Below are 20,459 nucleotides of genomic sequence, written 5' to 3'. Positions count from 1 at the left end.
GAAAATAATAGTCTAGAATATAATTTACAAAATGGCGTCTTCCTTTCTTCTATACCTATAGGTTAGGTCTGGAATTACAACCGTGACATAATATATGTATGTAACATATATTTCGTCACGGTTTTAATTCTAGACAGGGTTGTCAGTGGTATTAATGTTGGCGTTTTATTTTGTTTTGTATTTAGCTAACAATATAAAATATTATGTGTAGTATTTACAATATAGAATTTGGGGTCAGCTTACCGTCATATCTCTCTCTCTCTCTCTCTCTCTCTCTCTCTCTCTCTCTCTCTCACTCTCTCACTCTCTCACTCTCTCTCTGGTTGATTGAATGATATTGGAATGGTGTTTTCGGTTACGCTAACGGTTTTCGCTGGCGTAGCACTAGTGGAAATGATAAGATGAACACCAGGTCAGGTTAGATAGCTCAGCTTAGTAAATTTACCCGAAATTTATCATGATGGTTTCTAGAGGGAACCCCATAGAGATAATCCTGACATGGTACATTTCTAGCAATGGCATCCATCCACTTTAGTAGGGTGGAAAGAGGATTGCTAGTAATATGGATTGATGATCTTATTGCTAGCAATGTTCCATGTCAGGTTGAACTCTACGCGGTTTCCCTGGAAACCATCGTGGTAAATTCTTGGTGAATTTGTCATGATGAGCTAACTGACCTGACATCATGTTCATCTTATCATCCGCCACTGGTGCCCCGCCAGCGTAAACTGTTAGCCCAGGCGGATGCACCATTCCATTATCATCCATAAAAAAAACAATTTAGTACAATTCCCTTACTTACTCCTGGTGTATGTCGAAAGGAATGCGATATAGCAGCCACAATTAAAATAGTTGCAGGTAATCACGGTGTCCCTTGTATTCCTTTGTTGGATGATTCCAAGGAATAACCAAAAATTTATTATGTATTTTAATACTTTTGCAATGAGTGTTATATTCGTTAATATTATAGATATGTTTACTGATCTCAAATCAATATCTTTAGACTTTTATATGAGAAAACCTAATTTATTATTTATTTTTAAGGAGTTAAATGGTTACCTAGTTATCGATGTTTAGTCAGATATTTAAATTGTCACAGTCAGATTCGATCTCACGACCGTTAAGGTGTAAGTCGATGTAATAACCACCAGGCTAGGACTTTTATTAATTATGATGTTGTATTAAAAATGATAACATAGAATTATTTATTCAAACAACATAATATCACGGCGTAATCCTTCCTGAGGCGAAAGGGTATCATTATATATTCTAAATATTTTACGTTTGGATTACGCTATGAATACCAATATTTTCACGTGGGCGCGCATCCCTTACGTTTTGTTTTTTTTTTTAAACTGAATGGTAATTTGTTTTAGTCCAAATGGGGGAGCGTTTAAAAAAACTTCCCAAATGTCAGCATATTTGGGAAGTTTTTTTTAAACACCAGTTTTGAGTAACGGGTATACCGAGCCTAAAATCAAGTGGAATACTTGGAAGTAATATGCCAAGTAGAATGGTTGAGTATTGCATATTTATCTTTACATATTATAAAACAAAATCGACGCCGCTGTGTGTTCGCTTATATCTTTTAAATTATGCAACGGATTTTGCTTTTTACAACAATGATAGAGCGACTCAAGACGAAGGTTTTTATGTATAATACATGCGTGTTATAGTATAGAACAAGCTGTGAAATTCGAAGATTTGTAATGCGTGTGAAGTCAGGACAAGTAGCTAGTATATTATAAAAAATATGTATTTATACTAAGAATATGACGCGATCAATTTTCATACACACTGACACAGTTACGTTCTATATCCTTGATTAAAACATAACCGTATATCTTCCATCTCTATCAGTGACGTAAAAGCCATAGACAAATGTAGAAAGCGTCATGAAACATTTAGTAGATTATAAAAAATGTATAAGTTCTTTATTCAAAAATTTTATTGTTTCCTTGGCTTGCGATACCATATTATTTAAATTTGGAACACGCACACATACGCATTTTTATGTTCACGCCGACACTTGCCTGAATCTGAAACAAGTCATTAACGTTTTAACACGCAAATGGATTTGTACCTTATTAATGAGTTGATGCGGTTGAATGTTCTTCGTATGTTCCAATAGATATAGAAGGTAACCCCATACGTTACGCGTTAGCAGGAAGTAGTAACGGATATAAGGAATTTTTATGTGTATTTCATTATTCTACTAGAAATTAGAGCTTTGTTTATTTATAAAACTCATTTCAAGATGGCTTACTCATGATCTATTTTCTGAAAGGAATTTAAAAAATGCTTTGAACGCGTGAATATTAAGTAACGTAACGTAACTGTAATCTGAATCAGAAGTGATAATATTTAAATAATGACCAAACATAGAACGTAGATTCAAACTTACTAATTGTTGCTGACGTACTGGCTATATAGTTTTATAGTTCATACTAGCTACTCGCCCCGGCTTCCCACGGGTATATATATAAAGCTTCCTCTAAAAACACTCTATCTATTAAAAAAACTCGCTTCAAAATCCGTTGCGTAGTTTTAAATATTTAAGCATATTTAAGGACAGACAGTGACAGCGAGTTTGTTTTATACTATATAGTGATTTACATTGTATTTTCTATTAAGAACTTTATTATATATTTTTGTATACTTAATAACTTAGTTTCTAATAAATATTGTGACATACAACAACACTAATATTAAATGAAAGTTTGTGAGTATGCATGGATGGATGGATGTATGTTACTCTTTCACGCAAAAACTACTGAACGGATTTTGTTGAAACTTTACAGTAGTTTAGCTTATAAATCAGAGTGACACATCATTATCATTATCACATAGTATAAAATAGTCGCTGTGGCTCTCTATCCGTCCCTATGTATGCTTAAATCTTTAAAATTACGCAACGGATTTTGAAGCGGTTTTTTTACCAGTTAGAGTGATTCTAGAGGAAGATTTATGTATATAATACATGTACACCCGTGCGAAGCCGGGGCGAGTAGCTAGTAGGCTATAATTTAAAAAGCTATAATGTAAATTGTGCGCAATATAATGATAAATGTCAAGTAACTTCTTGACATTATGTTTCGTTTAATTTACATATCTTTTCTTCAACTTCCACCGCGAGTCAAATATATATGAAAACGTATTATTTTAAAGTATTAGGTATATTGATGTTGACAACGTTGTCCGGCAACTAAAATAGCCATAGACAATCGATCGACAGGCCAGGGCTATCAATTTTTCACAACACTGCTTGCGGGTGATCCAAGAATTTCACGGTCCCCACTCACGCCGCCACAAAAATATAATTTTGTTAACAACACTTGTATATTGAGCCATATTTGTATTACATATACTCGCCCTGGCTTCAGATTGGTGTACATGTATTATAAATATAAACTTAGCTCTTGGATCATTCTATCTATTAAAAAAACCGCTTCAAAATCCGTTGCGTAGTTTTAAAGATTTAAGCATACAGACAGCAATACCAACTTTGTTTTATACTATGTAATGATTGCTATCCATAAAATGGTTATACGAGGCCTGCCCAAAACCATTTTACTCAAAACTTAAATTTTAAGTTACTTTGAATTATAAATGATTAAAATAATAGTATAAAGAAACTAACTAAAAAGAGACTATTAGAGATTATATTAATACTAGAGTACATGGACTATATGCATGTGGACAAAAATAAAATATTACAGTTCAATGCACTTAAAAAATCTGAGTTTGGTCGCCGAATAGTCCACACTAGGTTTCTAAGCTGTAAAATATCAGAACTCTATACAATGCCTGATGATGCCTCGTTCAGAGACGAAACACGTGTCGCAATATGGGTGTAGACTACTGTAGACTCAATAACGGTCGGAATTTGATCACCAATAGAGAAGGTCGTAACGCTTCCAGTAGCGGTGGTCAGGTTTCCGCACTGAATATATTTTTTTTTTATTGAGCATATTTTTTTAACTCTTAGCTTCTGCGTTTGCGCTTTCGGGTTACGCTCGCATTAGCAGAGTATGTGAAATGTTTTATTTTAAGACGAGTGATTGGATTTGCGATGTTTTTATTTTTTAGATGATTATATATTAGGAGATGGATTATTTACACTGATGAAATTGCGGTTCTTGGTATGTATCCTTTTTTTTCCTTTCCTTCCCTTTTCCTTTTTTTATTTTATTTTTATTTTTGTGTGATTATGAATTAATGATTTTTTCGTGATTGCCGGTAGGTATCCTTTTATTTATTATTAATTTAAATTTTTTTTTTTATTGTTTTGTTTTAATTTACAGTTTTTTTTTTATATATAGTATATATACATTTTTTGATACTTTACTGGTAGCGGAATTGAACACAATATTATAAAAAAAAGCAATTTAAAAAGTTGTGAGTTTGCCGCGAAATTCTTATATAAAATTATATGATATTCTTGCTACAGAGGCGAATTACAGTGCAAAAAGATTGTGAGAAAAGTGTAAAATTAGCTAAGTTTCTTAATAAAATGACAGTCTAAAAGAGTCTCCTGTGACGGCCATAAGATTCTTTCAAATTACACTATAAAAGGTCGTTAGATTGTCGTGGTGTATGCTAAATTCTTTGCTAAAATTACAATGTCGGACTCGGTGGTCTACCGGTTTAGCTAACATTATCTTTTTATATATAAAATTCTCGTGTCACAGTTTTCGTTCCCATACTCCTCCGAAACGGTTTGATCGATTCTCATGAAATATTGTGAGCGTATTGAGTAGGTCTGAGAATCGGCCAACATCTATTTTTCATCCCTCTAAATGTTAGGGGTAGTCCACCCCTAAGTTTTTTTTATTTTAAGGCAAAACAACGTTTGCCGGGACAGCTAGTTATTCCGTAACTTTAATTCCATTAGTCACGAGTTCGATTTCTCGTATTTTGCAAACATGTGTATGGTCGGTTGTATTGGGATGTATGTTTTCTAGGTTATGTATGCATTTACAGAAAGAAATGTATACATATAAGTTTTTATATCAGTTATCTAGTATCCTAACATCTCATTGCTTGGGAGTAGATGACGCTGTGTAGTTTACACAGCGTCATCTACTCCCAAGCAAAGAGATGTTAGGATGTCCTGGGTTATATATTTTTAAGCATTACTTGAATATTTTATAAATGTCTTTCTTTCGTCTTCTATTAATAATTTTTATTAATGTAATTTTTTTTATTGCAGGTATCGTGCGGTTGATTTACATATGAAGGTAACTTATTTTGACAATATTGTGCATGCAAGAGTCAGACATTTTGAAAATAAAAGGATAAATAATTAGAAACTCGTTCGTTTAGATCTTTTAAACTACATAGCAGATGTTAATGCAGTTTTTAGTGATAGATAGATTCAAGAGAAAGTTTTATATGTATAATACACGTAGACCCGAGCAGAGCCGGGGCGGGTACCTAATTGTATGTATTGTAGTACCTATTGTACATGGTTATTTATTTAGGTAGGATAAAAATACAATATCTGTATAGCATATTAAGTTTGATATTTTTTTATCATAATTGTAGGCACTTAGATATATTTCAGACAGATGTAATATAGTTTTGAAATATTGGTCATTTGGTTATGATCTTAAAAAAAATAGATATTATTTATTTTATATCATTTTAATCGGTCCAATATGGACTCGTAAAGCAAAGGACAGGACAGAATGGAAATCATTCGAGGAGGCCTATGTCGGAAGACAAGCTATACCGTTTATCAATAATAATATTAAACATATGTAAAAATATTAGTATAGCAATAAAAGCTTTTTCTTTATTTTATTTATTTATTCATTTTAATACAAATACGCTCCACTTTTTATTTTAAGAAAATAAACGTCAAAAAGCTTATTTAAATCTAAATTGAAGTTCATTATAACGACATTGTACGATCTCAAAGGCGCGAAATTCTGCACAGAGTAGCTCGGCATCTCGTCTAGTCTGGCCAGACGTTTTCATTTCAGTTTAAATTAAATTCTCTATAAAATACGCTCGCTTAGAGTATAGAATCATAGACTACAGGCATAGACAGCTTCTCATATTGTACTTAGCGACTAGGAGGAAGAAAATATTTTTGCGGTCAGACACTGGAAAATGTGGGATATCTGTTATCTGTAGGAATTAAGAAGACTAGAGTTTCTATTGAATTAACAGATGTTCACTAAATGCATATGAAAGTATACAAGTAAGCGGTTCCTACATCAAAAAAATATTTTTTATTGTCTCTGTCTGCTTGTTCTTGGTAATCTCTGAAATGGCTACTCCCATTTTTACGGGACTTTCTCTCGTAGATAGCTTATGTTATATGGAGTAAGTTTGGCCCTTTATTTTAGAATTTTTATTGATTTTAATAAAAAAAAAGTTTAAATTTCACGCGGATAAAGACGCTGGTCACAGCCAGTATATAATATGTAGTATTATAAAGAGAAAAATATCGATTTTTATTTTTACTATGCGAAATACTAATAGTATTTCGCACAGTAAAAATAAATATCGAATCAGTGCAAATGTTTGTATTAATAATTGATTTAGGATGTACGTTGAACGTTTAAACGAGTTCAAAGCTTCATTTTGCATTTCACCGCCCAAAAAAATGTATTTAAATACTGGAAAACTAAATGTACGTGAAGATACTGTGAGTACAGTTTGCCGCGACGTGTGAAGGTAGACGCATATGTCTGCCCATAAAAAGATTTCATTTTCCATCTACCCGCTGCTCTTCAGTTTACCCGTGATCATGGTGGTTGAAACACTACCGAAATATCGGGGACTCAGCAAATAAATATAAAACGTGGTAAGATCCCGTGATTTTTACTAATTTAAGAATTTTTTTTCTATCGCTTGTCTAGTACCCATGACACAAGCTCTGTTTGGGTCTGGATCGCGTTCTGTGAATGTCCAAGGTTATAATATATGATCTACTGTTACCACTTACCATCAGATGAGCCCTCAACTTGTTAGTCATTTCAATTAACAACGCGAAAATATTTGGACGTATACAATATTTCATATAACAATGTTCTGTTTAATTTGATGTTATAAAATGTCTATAATAAATAATGGGAAATTGCTTCGTCAGAATTGCTCCCATCTGGATCGTAAATACCAAATTCAATTGTAAACAGGGTTGTTAGACGTCCGGCGTCCGGCGTCCGGACGGTCGGACGGTCGGGTTTTTCAGTTTTATTTAGAATCGCGATGGTGTTTTGTTCTCCATTATTTATTATTTTTATTGACTTTTTAAATGACTGTCTAAAGGTCATGTCAAATCGATGTATTAAAGGCAATTTACCGTCAGTTAGGAGAGCTTTCGAGCCAAGAAGAACTGACAAGAAACTCAGCTCGTATTCTCTACAAATGAGTTTGTACATATTTACAAATGTACAGATTCATTTTTAAATTCAAATTATTCTTCCATCTTTATTCGATCGTCCTCTCCCATTCCATCTACTATGTTATTTTCTTTTGTTACCATTGTTTTTAATACTTAAAAGTGCAATAAACAATATATTTATAGACGAAGCTACTGTGTCGTAAGACATCCGGATGTTAAAAATTTAATCTCCAGTAGTTTTGTATAAAAATAGCGCGTCCCCTCACGCCATAGTCGGAAGTGTAGCTGTTATATGCACACTTCTGTTCTTCACTATGCACACTTCACTACTGGACATGCATCGATTGCTTTCAGCAATAAGGCCGCCTTATTGTAACGATACATGTGTCCTTTGTTATATTGTTTGTGCTTCTTCTTTACTGTATGTTGCAAATAAAGTATATTCTACCTATCTATCTATTTCGTGTGGATATAGGCCTGAAGTATCATAGATTTAGCTGATAATTTCTTTGTATGGAGCCAGTATTACGAAAGCAGATTTATTACAATTATTTACCCCCATATACCTAGTCAACAAAAGTAAGCAAAGCACTTACCCCGTCCCCCCGTGAGAAAGCAGATTTATTACAATTATTTACCCCCCATCCCCCTTGTCAGCAAAAGTAAGCAAGCACTTACCCCCTCCCCCATGATTACGTAAATATTATTCAATTAATGTATTGTTTTTTAGCAAAGACAATGTGAGGGTTGCCATTCGTGTGAAAAGTAAATAACTACCGATGACGTAATCGTTATTTAGACTCCCCTACCCACCATGTCATCCAAAATAAGCAAAGTGAAATCCCCCCGGCCCCCTATAGTGCTTACGTAATACTTGAACGGCCTCTATGGTATATATTTTTTGATGGATAATAATGGAATGGTGCACCTGGCTATGCTAACAACTAACAATACTTTGTTTTTTTATCATGTACCTTTATATAGTGAACATAATCATCATCATCATCGCAGCCCGGAAGACGTCCACTGCTGGACATAGGCCTCCCCCAAAGATCTCCTCCTCATAGTGAACATAATATTTGGTATAAATATTACCTATAGTGAATATAACAAACATACTCGATTCAAACTTAATGTATATTTTTATTGCGTAACTGATTCGATTATATCCTTTTTAAAAAATACAATAGCATATACTGGTAGTCAGTACCTACTAATTTAATTTAGAAATTAATCTGTATTTTTCAGGGATGTTAGGGAGTTCCGTAACCGTAACAGAAACTATCGGATATCCGATATAAAAAAATATCCGTAACCGTAAATATCCGAAATAAGAGTTTCGGGTAATATCGGATAGGGCGGAGCCTAATTGAGACACGTTATGTAAACATTTTATTAACTTTTTGTATTTTCTTTTTGATATTCCTTAAAAATTAATATCCATAACTGAAATTATCCGAAACTAACGAAGTACTTCATATCTGTATCCGTATCCGGTAAGATAATCATTACTATATCCGAAACTTATCCGTATCCGAAATTTCATATCCATAACATCTCTGGTATTTTTGTAATCATGTACAAGCTCATTTGAAAATAATAAGAGCCGAGTTTCTTGTCAGTTCTTCTTAGTTTGAAAGCACTCCGAACTGACCGTAGATTTGATTGATCTGATATCAGAATAGTATATAACATACCACATCCATTCACCCAACTCATCTTTCGCCCGGGAGCATATACGGTTTACTTACTTTGCACTCGTGCGCCGTCAGCATTATTTTCAAACCGCATCGATTCAGTTATTACCAAAATTAGTTCACATTGAGTCACCAAACATACCACGTGTGCTCATCTAACATTTTACCATTCATTTCCATATACAATAAAATTTATATTTAATTCAGATTTAGTTCGAATTGGGAAACGTGGTGTAGGACGCCCCTCAGCTTGGTAGAGCGATGAAGGGTTGCAGGTAAAAACTGGAAGAGATGGGCTGAAGATCGTGCCCAGTGGCGTACCTTGGGAGAGGCCTATGTCCAGCAGTGGACTGAAATGGGCTGTTGATTATGATGATGATGATAATGAATCTTTAGACTTTTAAATGTTTAGTATATAGTAGGTATATTAAATGAAATGTGCAGTGTAACTAAACCATACAACCTATTTTTTTTTATACTACGATGGTGGCAATCAAGCATACGGCCCGTCTGATGGTAAATGGTTACCGTAGCCTATGAACGCTTGAAACACCAGGGGTAACACGTTGCCGACCCTTAAGAAACCTTAATACACCCTTCTTCAAAAACCCCATGCTGTAGTTTCGTGGGAAAACTTTGGCAGGAAGTTCATTCCACAATCTAAGTGTACGCGGGAGGAAGCTCCTCTGAAACCGCACTGTTCGGGACCACTTAGGTTCCAGCGTGTGTGGATGAATTCCCTGTCGATGGCGAGCGGTTTTATGCAACATGAATAAAGATGTTTTGATTTGATCGAAGAAATTTCTACTCAAGTCTTTATATTTAGTTAACGTTGACTATAATGTTATTTATTAATTATTCAATTGTTTTTAGAAAAAAATAATATAGATGTTCTATGTTTAACTAAACATTGGCTCAAAGTGAGCAATATGATGTTAAGCTTAAACAATTATAATATTGTCAGCTGCTTTAATAGAAAAATAGTAAATAGAGGAGGTTCCATGATATTGGTGAAAAATAATATAAAAGTAAAAGAACGTAGTGATATAGGCAATCTTTCCGTTGAGTGTTGTATTGAAATTTCCTGTGTGGAACTAGAAAATTATATAGTTATGTGTGTATATAGACCTCCAAATAGTGATTATAATTTATTTGAAGAGGTAATGGAGGATATTTTAAAAAGAGTATTTAATATTAACAAAAAATTTATAGTGTGTGGTGATTTCAATGTTGACATTTTATCACATAACACCACAAAAACTAAATTAATGAGTTTATTTCAATCTTTTGACTTGAGTAATGTCTTCCACGAACCCACTCGTATCACAGCCACGTCTGCTACTTGTTTGGATAACATATTTAGCAACAGTGAATATTTAGATAAAATAATATTAAACAACCTTCCTTCTGATCACTGTGGTCAATTAGTAATTTTTCCAAATCACGTAAACAAAATTAGGAAAATTAATTTATTAAAAAGAGACTTGACTAGTTATAAGATAAATAAATTTAAAATATCAGTTCGTAGTAAATTAGATTTTTGTCCTCAATCTGATGAACCAAACAAACTTTATACAGATTTCTTCAATATTGTTTCTTACGAATATAATAAGGCTTTTAACAAAAAAACTATCAGTATTAGTAACAAAACAAAATTTTCAGAATGGGCTACAAAGGGAATTCTTAAAAGTAGAAATATATTATTTGATTTATATGATCAAAAAAAATACCGTTTCGATAGTACATTCGTAAATTATGTAAAAAGATACTCAAAAACTTTTAAAAAGGTATGTAATGTAGCAAAGTCTAATTATCTAAATAAAAAAATTAAAGAATCCAAGGATAAGATTAGGACAGTGTGGTATATTATTAATAAAGAAACTGGCAAAGTTAAAAGTCCATATAATGATTTTACGTTAAATTATAATGATAAACTAGTAACGTCCACAAAAGAAATAGTCAATATTTTTGAAAAATTTTTCGCTAGTATTCCAACTGATATTACGTCCTCTTTGGACTCTTCTCCAAGTACAGCTAAATCATTCCTTATTGACAATGTTGCTTCGTGTCCGGTTACATTTAAATTTACATTTATTGACATTGCTACAATTACGAAAACATTTAAACAATTAAATTTAAAAAATACTGAAGACCATTGGGGCATGTCTGTTAAAGTTATTAACACCGCTATAGATGTTATTGCTCCATATTTAGTAACTATCTTCAATAAATGTATTTTTGACGGTGTTTTTCCCAATTTAATGAAACATAGTAAAATAACTCCACTTTTTAAGTTAGGGGATAAAACTGAAGTAGGTAATTATAGGCCCATTTCTATCTTACCAGTACTAAGTAAAGTGTTTTAAAAAATTATGCTCAATCAGATGCTTCACCACTTTAAAATAAATAGACTGCTTCACAGTCGGCAATTTGGTTTCACGGCCGGTAAATCAACTACTGACGCTGGTGTAGCTTTAATGAAACACATTTTTGACTGTTGGGAGAGGTCACAGGATGCTATCGGTGTATTCTGTGACCTCTCAAAAGCATTTGATTGCGTTGATCATGAAACACTCTTACTCAAATTAGAATATTACGGTATTAGATATGAAGCACTATGCATGATGAAATCCTATCTAAATAATAGAATGCAAGTTGTTGAAATAAATGGTGTAAAGTCTGAGGGAACTAGTATTAAAATGGGTGTTCCTCAGGGCTCTATTCTAGGTCCTTTCTTATTTTTAGTTTACATAAACGATCTTCCTTATATGGTAGAAAAGATAGCTGACATAGTTCTGTTTGCTGATGATACTTCATTAGTATTCAAAGTCAATCGACATATTGATGATATGGACGAAGTAAACGGTTCTCTCTCTTATGTTTTAAAATGGTTTACGGCAAATAATATGCTACTAAATGCAAATAAAACTAAATGTATCAAATTTACTCTCCCCAATGTAAGGCCGGTAGATTCAAAAATCGTATTGGACAATAAATCTATTAATTTTGTTGACGATACTGTATTTCTAGGTATCACATTAGATTCCAAGTTGCAATTTTTGTTGCCAATTTAGTAATATGAGTTGCATTGCAGCTCATATTACTAAATTGGCGAGTCGACTTAGTTCTGCCGCTTACGCGGTAAGAAGAATTAGACAATTAACAGACGTGGCAACGGCTAAACTTGTCTATTTTAGCTATTTCCATAGCATTATGTCGTATGGTATTTTGTTATGGGGCAAAGCAGCTGATATAAATACAATATTTACTTTACAAAAGAGGGCCATTCGCTCCATTTATGGTATGGGTTCCAGGGAGTCATTGCGAGAGTGTTTTAAGGAATCAAATATCCTCACCGTTGCTTCTCAATACATTTATGAAAATATCATCTATGCCAGAAGGAATATAGACAGTTTCAAAAGAGTTAGTGATTGCACTAATAAAAGCTTACGTAACAATAACAAACTGATTTTACCTAAATGTCGTTTGGCTAAAGTTAGTAATTCGTTTTATGGCAATTGCGTAAGGTTTTACAATAAAATACCAGAGTCTGTTATAAATCTGCCAGAAAAAAGATTTAAATGTCAAATAAAACAGTTCCTTTGCAAAAAAGCTTACTATAAAATTGAAGAATTCGTTAACGATAATAATGTTTTTATAGAAAAACTTTAAATCTATAGCACTGACAATATTATCTGATTACATTAATAATGAGTGCGTAGCGACTTCTATGTTGATTATCGCATGCCTCTTACTTGTTATACTGTAATTATTTATATAAAAAAAAAACATCTATTAAAAAGAGCAACACACAAGTTTCTTGCTCATTCTTCTTGTGATGAATCTGCATTCCGAATGAGTGGTAGAATCAAAATATGACTATTCAAAAGTGCTTGTAATGAGTTTATTTGAATAAAGATTATTTCTATTTCTTTATACCACAGATAAAACAGAAATTGTCCTCGCGACGTAGCTATGAATACAGATAGTAAATGAACGATATGTCCAAATAAAAAAGAAAGGTTGGAGCAATGCCCTCTACGTGAAGCTAGAGGTCTTTGGTTTTATGCTACATGAATAAAGATGTTTTGATTTGATCGAAGAAATTTCTACTCAAGTTTTTATATTTAGTTAACGTTGACTATAATGTTATTTATACCACAGATAAAACAGAAATTGTCCTCGCGACGTAGCTATGAATACAGATAGTAAATGAACGATATGTCCAAATAAAAAAGGAAGGTTGGAGCAATGCCCTCTACGTGAAGCTAGAGGTCTTTGGTGGCAGACGAAATCTAATAATATCAAACGATCTATTCTTGTATGTTTGTATACATGCTGTCTGCGACATAGCTACAACGACTTAGATTAAAATTGCATAATAGTATATCTAAATATATATAACTCAAAGGTGACTGACTGACATAGTGATCTATCAACGCACAGCCCAAACCACTGGACGGATCGGGCTGAAATTTGGCATGCAGGTAGACGTTATGACGTAGGCATCCGCTAAGAAAGGATTTTGATTAATTCTACCCAGAAAGGGATAAAATAGGGGATGAAAGTTTATATGAAACTTCGTCAATTTTAAACCGATCGGGCTGAGACTTTGCATGCATAAAGCTACTATGACGTAGGCATTTCCTAAGGAAGGATTTTGATAAATTCCATCCCTAAGGGGATAAATTAACGTAAGCGAAGCCGCGGGCAAAAGCTAGTTATGATATAAGTGCGTTATAATGGATATAACACGAGGTGGTATTTCAGCCCGAGTAGAAGGATAGGGCGTAGTAGAGTTGAGTGTGTTAAATACGCACGTATATCGTACGACGTTTTTCAACACACTTCATCATTACATAGTATAAAGCAAAGTCGCCGTCGCAGTCTGTCCGTCCCTATGTATGCTTAAATCTTTAAAACTACGCAACGGATTTTGAAGCGGTTTTTGTTAATAGATAGAGTGATTCGAGAGGAAGGTTTATGTATATAATACATGTACATCCGTGCGAAGCCGGGGTGAGTAGCTAGTATAACGATATAAGTGCGTTATGATGGTTATAACACAAGGCGGAATTTTAGTCTAACAGAAGACGAGGGCGTAATAGAGTCGAGTGTGTTAAGTACGCACGTATATCGTACGGCGTTTTTCAACACACTTGATTTTAAATGAACTCAAACATAAAACTGTGATGAAAACAGACATTTTGCGCCGTTTTACTTTTTAAAATCAGCGCGCTGCCCTACTGGCTGGCAGCGTGGCTCGGCGGTCAGTTTGGAATTTGATAAAAAATTGCAATTATTGCGGTAATGGAATATAACCTCACTATTTGCACGCACGCGTGTATTATGAGCTGCTTTATATATCGAAAACCGGTGAAATTAGATTCACTTTACGAGCAAAAACTATATTTCAGAGCATCCTATTCAGAGAAACACATTGTACAACTAAAACTTCAATTCTCGGCGGAAGTATAAAAATCTGTCAATGTGTACACATGTATTTATTAAGCAATTTCACAGACCAGAACAGAAACAAATAAAAAAATATGATTACGTAAATTATAATATTTAAAGTATTGACTAACTCTCTAGAGTTAGTTATAATAATAGTAATATCCCAGGACAATTCACACAGCGCCATCTAGTAGCAAAGTAAGCAGAGCTTGAGTTTTAGACAACTTATATATATATATAGATATGTAAAAAATTAAAATAGATATAAAAAACACCCACCACACTCATGACTACAAATGTTAGTTCTGCAAGGAATCGAATCTACGACCATGTGAGTAAAACGGTGTGCTAATTAATCCGCTAGACTACCGAAACCGCCAAGTTAATAGTTATATCAAAACCACCAACGAGGTTTGACTATAGCATGGGGTTTTTAAGAAGAGTATGTTAAGGTTTAAATTATTAACCGGGTCTTAACACGAATAATTTTATGGCAAATAAAGGTATTTACTTCTCTCGACGTTTCGACTAGGTTGCGTTAAACAATCTAGTGACGGTAGATGAAGAAAAAACTGCTGTCACCTATCTACATTGATATCGCTGTTACTCCAGTCAGCTCGTGACCACTGCTAGTGCAACCTAGTCGAAACGTCGAGAGAGGTAAATACCTTTATTTGCCATAAAATTATTCGTGTTAAGACCCGGTTAATAATTTAAATAATGTATATTAAACACGAAAGTTTAAAATTAACAGTATGTTAAGGTTTCTTAAGGGTCAGCAACGTGTACGAATACCCCTGGTGTTTCAGGCGTCCATAGGCCACGGTAACCATTTACCATCAGATGAGACGTATGCATGGGCCGTAGTATAAAAAAAATAGGCATACGATCAGATTTTCGCGCGATTGGCTAAATAAAATCCACTCTGGCATTTTTATAATACGCAGAGGCATGCGGATTATCCGTTGTATATTGAGATTGATGCTCCAGTCAATAAAAATGACGGGTTCGATTCCTGTTCGAATTTTGAAATCCCTCTTGACATATAAAATCGTTGCCCGAATGCGATCACTTCATATGACAGACATATGACTCGCCCACAATTTGACAATGTTATCTAATTGAGCAAAGACTAAGTGTTGTGTAGTTGATTGTCGCATGCCTAATCCTTGTTAATGTAAATCTACTTAAAACAACATTTATTTAAAAGAGCAACACATAAGTTTCTTGCTCATTCTTCTTGTGATGAGTCTGCGTTCCGAATGAGCGGTAGAATAAAAAAATGTGACTATTCAAAAGTGCTTATATTAAGTTTATTTGAATAAAGATTATTTCTATTTCTATTTCCACTGTTTATATTTAATCTGTCGGCAGCGCTGAAAGATTAGTAGTAAACGTTTAGTTTGATTGGGTTTTCGTGCTCTTTTCCTAGATATATATATGTTTATTGGTCGCGGGTTCGATTCCTCGCACGGCACAAACGTTTGTATTTATATGATTATTTATATATTTGTATCGGTCTGAGTATTTTCTATTTATAATATGTATGTATTTACTAAAAATTTTTTATGTATTTGTATCAGTTATCTAGTACTCATAACACAAGCTTTAGCTAGCTTAACATGGGTCTAGATGACGGTGTGTGAATTGTCCTGAGATTATTATTATTATTATTATTTATTAGGTGGAAGGGGATAGTTACTAATTGTGGACTGTTGACCCCATTGATGACAATGTACAATGTCAGGTTGACCTCCACGCGGTTCCCCCTGAAAACTATCAAATGTATCTTACTAATATTATAAACGGGAAAGATGGATAGTAGACTCGAAGTATCTATGGATGTTTGTTACTCTTTCATGCAAAAACTACTCAAGCAATTTTAATAAAACTTTGCAGTAATATAGCTCATACATCAGAATAACATATAGGATACAATTTTATTTTTTTTATTTTTATTTATTTAACTTTAATGCACAAAAACAATGTGTACATATGGCGGACTTAACACCATGCGGCGTTATCTACCAGTCAACCATGAGTGGTGCAGAGAAAGATTGTTGGCGGTGCACTAATATAAATGAGTAATGTTAAAAAAAAAAAAAAAGATATATATAAATATAAAGCAAAATATTTTAAATTTTAAAGGATATTATGTAAATTGAGCGACATACAATAATAAATGTCAAGTAAGTGTGATGCAGACAGTTTGCTCGGGTTAAATAGTATGTTGAGAAAACAGTCTGAACAGATTTTGTAAAGATATATTTATAGATACTTATATTCAGGTTATATAGTGTTTAATATTGAAACAATATTACCCAAAACACCAACGCTCGAACCAATTTCGAACAGTTCAAGTTCACCCAAGCGGGCGTGGAATAACTTGCAACAGCGTCGCATATAACCGCAATATTGATGTCGCGTGATATTTTTATCGCATACAAAGTAATATTCCCCCTCCTTATACGATCGACCGCAGTGGTATAGCGGTTTACTATACAATAATAATCTCAGGACAATTCATACAGCGCCATCTAGTCCCAAGTTAAGCTAGCTAAAGCTTGTGTTATGGGTACTAGACAACTGATGCAAATGCAAAGATATATTTTTTTGAAAATACATACATATTATACATAGAATACACCCAGACTGATACAAACAATCATGGTTATGAATACAAATATTTGTTCCGTGCGAGGAATCGAACCCGCGACCATGGGAAGTAAGGCGGTGTGTTAAATTGCTAGACCACCGACGCCGTCAAATGGCATGATTTAGTCGATGTCATCATCATCATCATGTTATTATATTTTCTTTATGTATTTGGAATGGTAAACAAGGTGGTGGTAAGTGGTAACCGATTATATGAAAGCCTCGGTGCTCTAGCATCAATGCCCTTCCCCCAAATTTGTTTTTCATGGATGATAACGGAATGGTTCACCTGCCTGCGCTAACGGTTTACGCTGGCGGGGCACCAGTGGAGGATGATGAAATGAGCATGAGGTCAGGGCAGTTAGCCTATCGTGATTAAATAGGAATTAACCACAATGGTTTCTAGTGGGAACCGCGTGGAGGTCGACCTAACATGGTACAATGCTAGCAATGAGGAGACAAGACCCCATTACTAAAAATTCCCCCTCCCCCCATTTTACTAATACTGTTAAGAGATCTTGTAATATCTATTATGTATATATAAAAAAGGAAGTACTTAGTACCCGGGCGAAACCGCGGCAAGCCAGTCACCCAAGAAAAGCGCTTTTGGGTATTCATTTATGTATAAACTCATATCTTATTAATTCCACGTGTTTTTCAACACCTAATAAAAACTTTTTTAATAAAACAAAACTCAAAGATGACGTAAATCAAATAAATCGTCAATACATCCAGTTTAGGCCATCGGAACACATAAATTCAACACTTCCCAAATACAATTTCTTCTCGGTCCTTCACTCAAAAAGGAAATAACAAATCGTCTCAACGGCTCGGTGTGAACCCCGTCCTCTGACGCCATGACAGTTTTTCCCGCCCTTTCTCTCTTCGCGCCTTTTTTCTTTTTTTCCTTTGTGATGTTCTGATTTATTACGTCTGCAGCCTTGGTGTGTAGCTCGAAAGCCCGCAACAGATGTCTGAGAGAATTTCTGTAAAAACTAAAGTAACTAAATTATTAATTTAAACAATTAATTATACCTACCTATTTACAAAATGAAGTTTAATAAATGTTAAAAGTTATAATAGCATGTACCTATAATGCCAGATTTTTAAATATAGAATACTTGAATCTAGTTTACCTATAGCTGTGTTTATATTTTTCGAGATACGTTCTTAATTTGAAATATAGTGACTGGCACTAATAAATAGGTGTGTAGGTTTTAATTTAAAAGTTCAACGTCACTGAGCAAGTAATCACTAAGTTTTTAATACAACTAATATTATGTATAAGTTGGGCACCTGGAGATATCTACAATAAATTTTAAAGTTTACTTATGTAATTAGGAACGCACTCGGCTCGGAAAACTCAAATGCATATTCAAATCTCGTCAGAGCCAGCTGTTGGAAGATTTAAATTCTTAAAATAATTGAAAATGTAGCTGTGCGACTCATGTGTAAACAAGATATTTAAATACAATACGGAGCAGTAATTAACATTTACTATGATGTAAAAAAAAATACTTCATATATGCAGGTACATTTTCTTTAAGCAATAAGTCAATTCATTGTGTTTAATCGATTTTTAAGATAGTGTTATACAGCGTGCGTCTTTGCTTCAATATTATAAGAATATTGATTGATTTTATTAAAATTGTCTTGAATAACTATTGTCAAACACTTGTTGCATAATATTACTCGCTTGCGTTGTCCGCAGTAATTACCGCGGGGCATAACGTTTAATTGATTCTAAACGCTTTTTTCGCAGTAACACTAACCGCTATTGGTCGGTACTAGTCTTGAGCATAATAGTTCGTACGCAAAGCGTTCTATTCAGTTCGCAACTCTTCTATAAACTAGTTCGTTCTTTTAGATCATTTAACTTCCGTCTGGAGATAAAGAAGCGATGGGCAATCTGTATGTATGTCTATAATTTTTTTGTTGAAAAACAGAAGCTGTTTTTATGGTGTTTTTATCTGCACTTTTATTGTTTTAGGCGGCATGTGTTCTTGTTTTTTTTTATGTGATCTGTGATCACTTAGTATAATGCAACTAACTAAAGAGCGAGGGATCTTGCGAACTATATCGCATAGTTCGTATTTAGGAGCGAGACTAGTCGTTACCGTTACTCCACTTCCGAATGCTAAATTATGTAGCTCACATTTTTCTTCCATAGGGCTGTCAATCTTGCTAATAATATTCACGAAAGTTTGTGATTATTTAGGTTTGTTAGTATTTTATGTAAAGAAGTACATGAATTAGAATGCTTAATATACCAGAATATACAGAAGTCATGCGAGTAACGCCGCGGGATGTAGCTAGTAATTTAGTGTAATAATGTTGTTTTTGTATAATAGAGGTAAACTATACAAATACAATACAATACGCGAGTTTGCTTCGTAAGCTCGTTTCTGGTTGTGACAGTTGCAAAACAATACAAAGATAAAATAATATTTTTTTTATAAATCCGGAATGCTTTAAAACTCCGGGCCGTTTTGAACTAGGACAAATCCGGTGAAATCCGGATGTCAGCCCTACTTCCATTATATGGCACACGATAACGCTTCGATGCAGACATCGCTATTAAACAGGCAGGTAATAGCTACATACAATGTTTTGTCTTGTGTAATTTTGCCTCTGTATAACGTCGAGGTAGCATATTAATCTGTGCTCCAGGGATGCCGTAAAAACTATTCTACGCTTTAAAATGATACTGGCAGCTATGTTTGTTATTGTTGTATTTTAAATTCGAATTTCGAATATTGAATTCATCTTTTTTTTTCTTCTGGCTACAGCTATTTGTCTTGCCATTAGCCATGTTAAATTATCTTTATTTCATTTATTGTTTCGTTTTTGTCTTTTGACTCCGGCGATTTGGTTTGCCAGTAGCTGGGCACTATGGTGCCCATTACGTCCAAAAACTATAGCTAAAAACTATAGTAAACTAAGCGTCTTGACACAATTAAAGAAATTAAGGAATAAAAAGCTTGCTAGCGTAAAAAATAACGTTTGTTTAAAACTGTGCAACTAATATTTTTAGCGCGGCATAATGGAATTATATATAGTACTTGTATAGATTTCCTTTAAATATTTCATTATTATAAACAGAAACGCGTCACATATGAACTGTTTATTATTATGAAACCGTTTAAGCATTTTTTGTCATTTATTTTTATATAATGCGTCAATTCCGTTTAGTATTAATTTGCTCGATGGTAAACTCGTTGGAGATATGTAGGCAACACTATCACTGACAAAATGAAAAGAAAATATCTCACTACATCTCATTATAGTAAAAA

At 33.8% G+C, this 20,459-nt stretch overlaps 1 protein-coding gene across 1 annotated transcript in view; it reads left to right on the top strand.

Moving 5' to 3' along the window:
* The window catches only part of LOC131847407 (uncharacterized), a 336,123-nt gene that overhangs the window by 59,294 nt on the left and 256,370 nt on the right, over nucleotides 1-20,459 (top strand). The gene's annotated exons all lie outside the window — the stretch shown is intronic.

This window comes from Achroia grisella, unplaced genomic scaffold (assembly GCF_030625045.1).
Source record: "Achroia grisella isolate CSIRO2021 unplaced genomic scaffold, CSIRO_AGI_Agris_v1 utg534, whole genome shotgun sequence".
Taxonomy (NCBI): Eukaryota; Metazoa; Arthropoda; class Insecta; order Lepidoptera; family Pyralidae; genus Achroia; species Achroia grisella.
The sequence above is the reverse complement of the archived record's forward strand: the minus strand, read 5'-3'. Positions and strand labels throughout refer to the sequence as shown.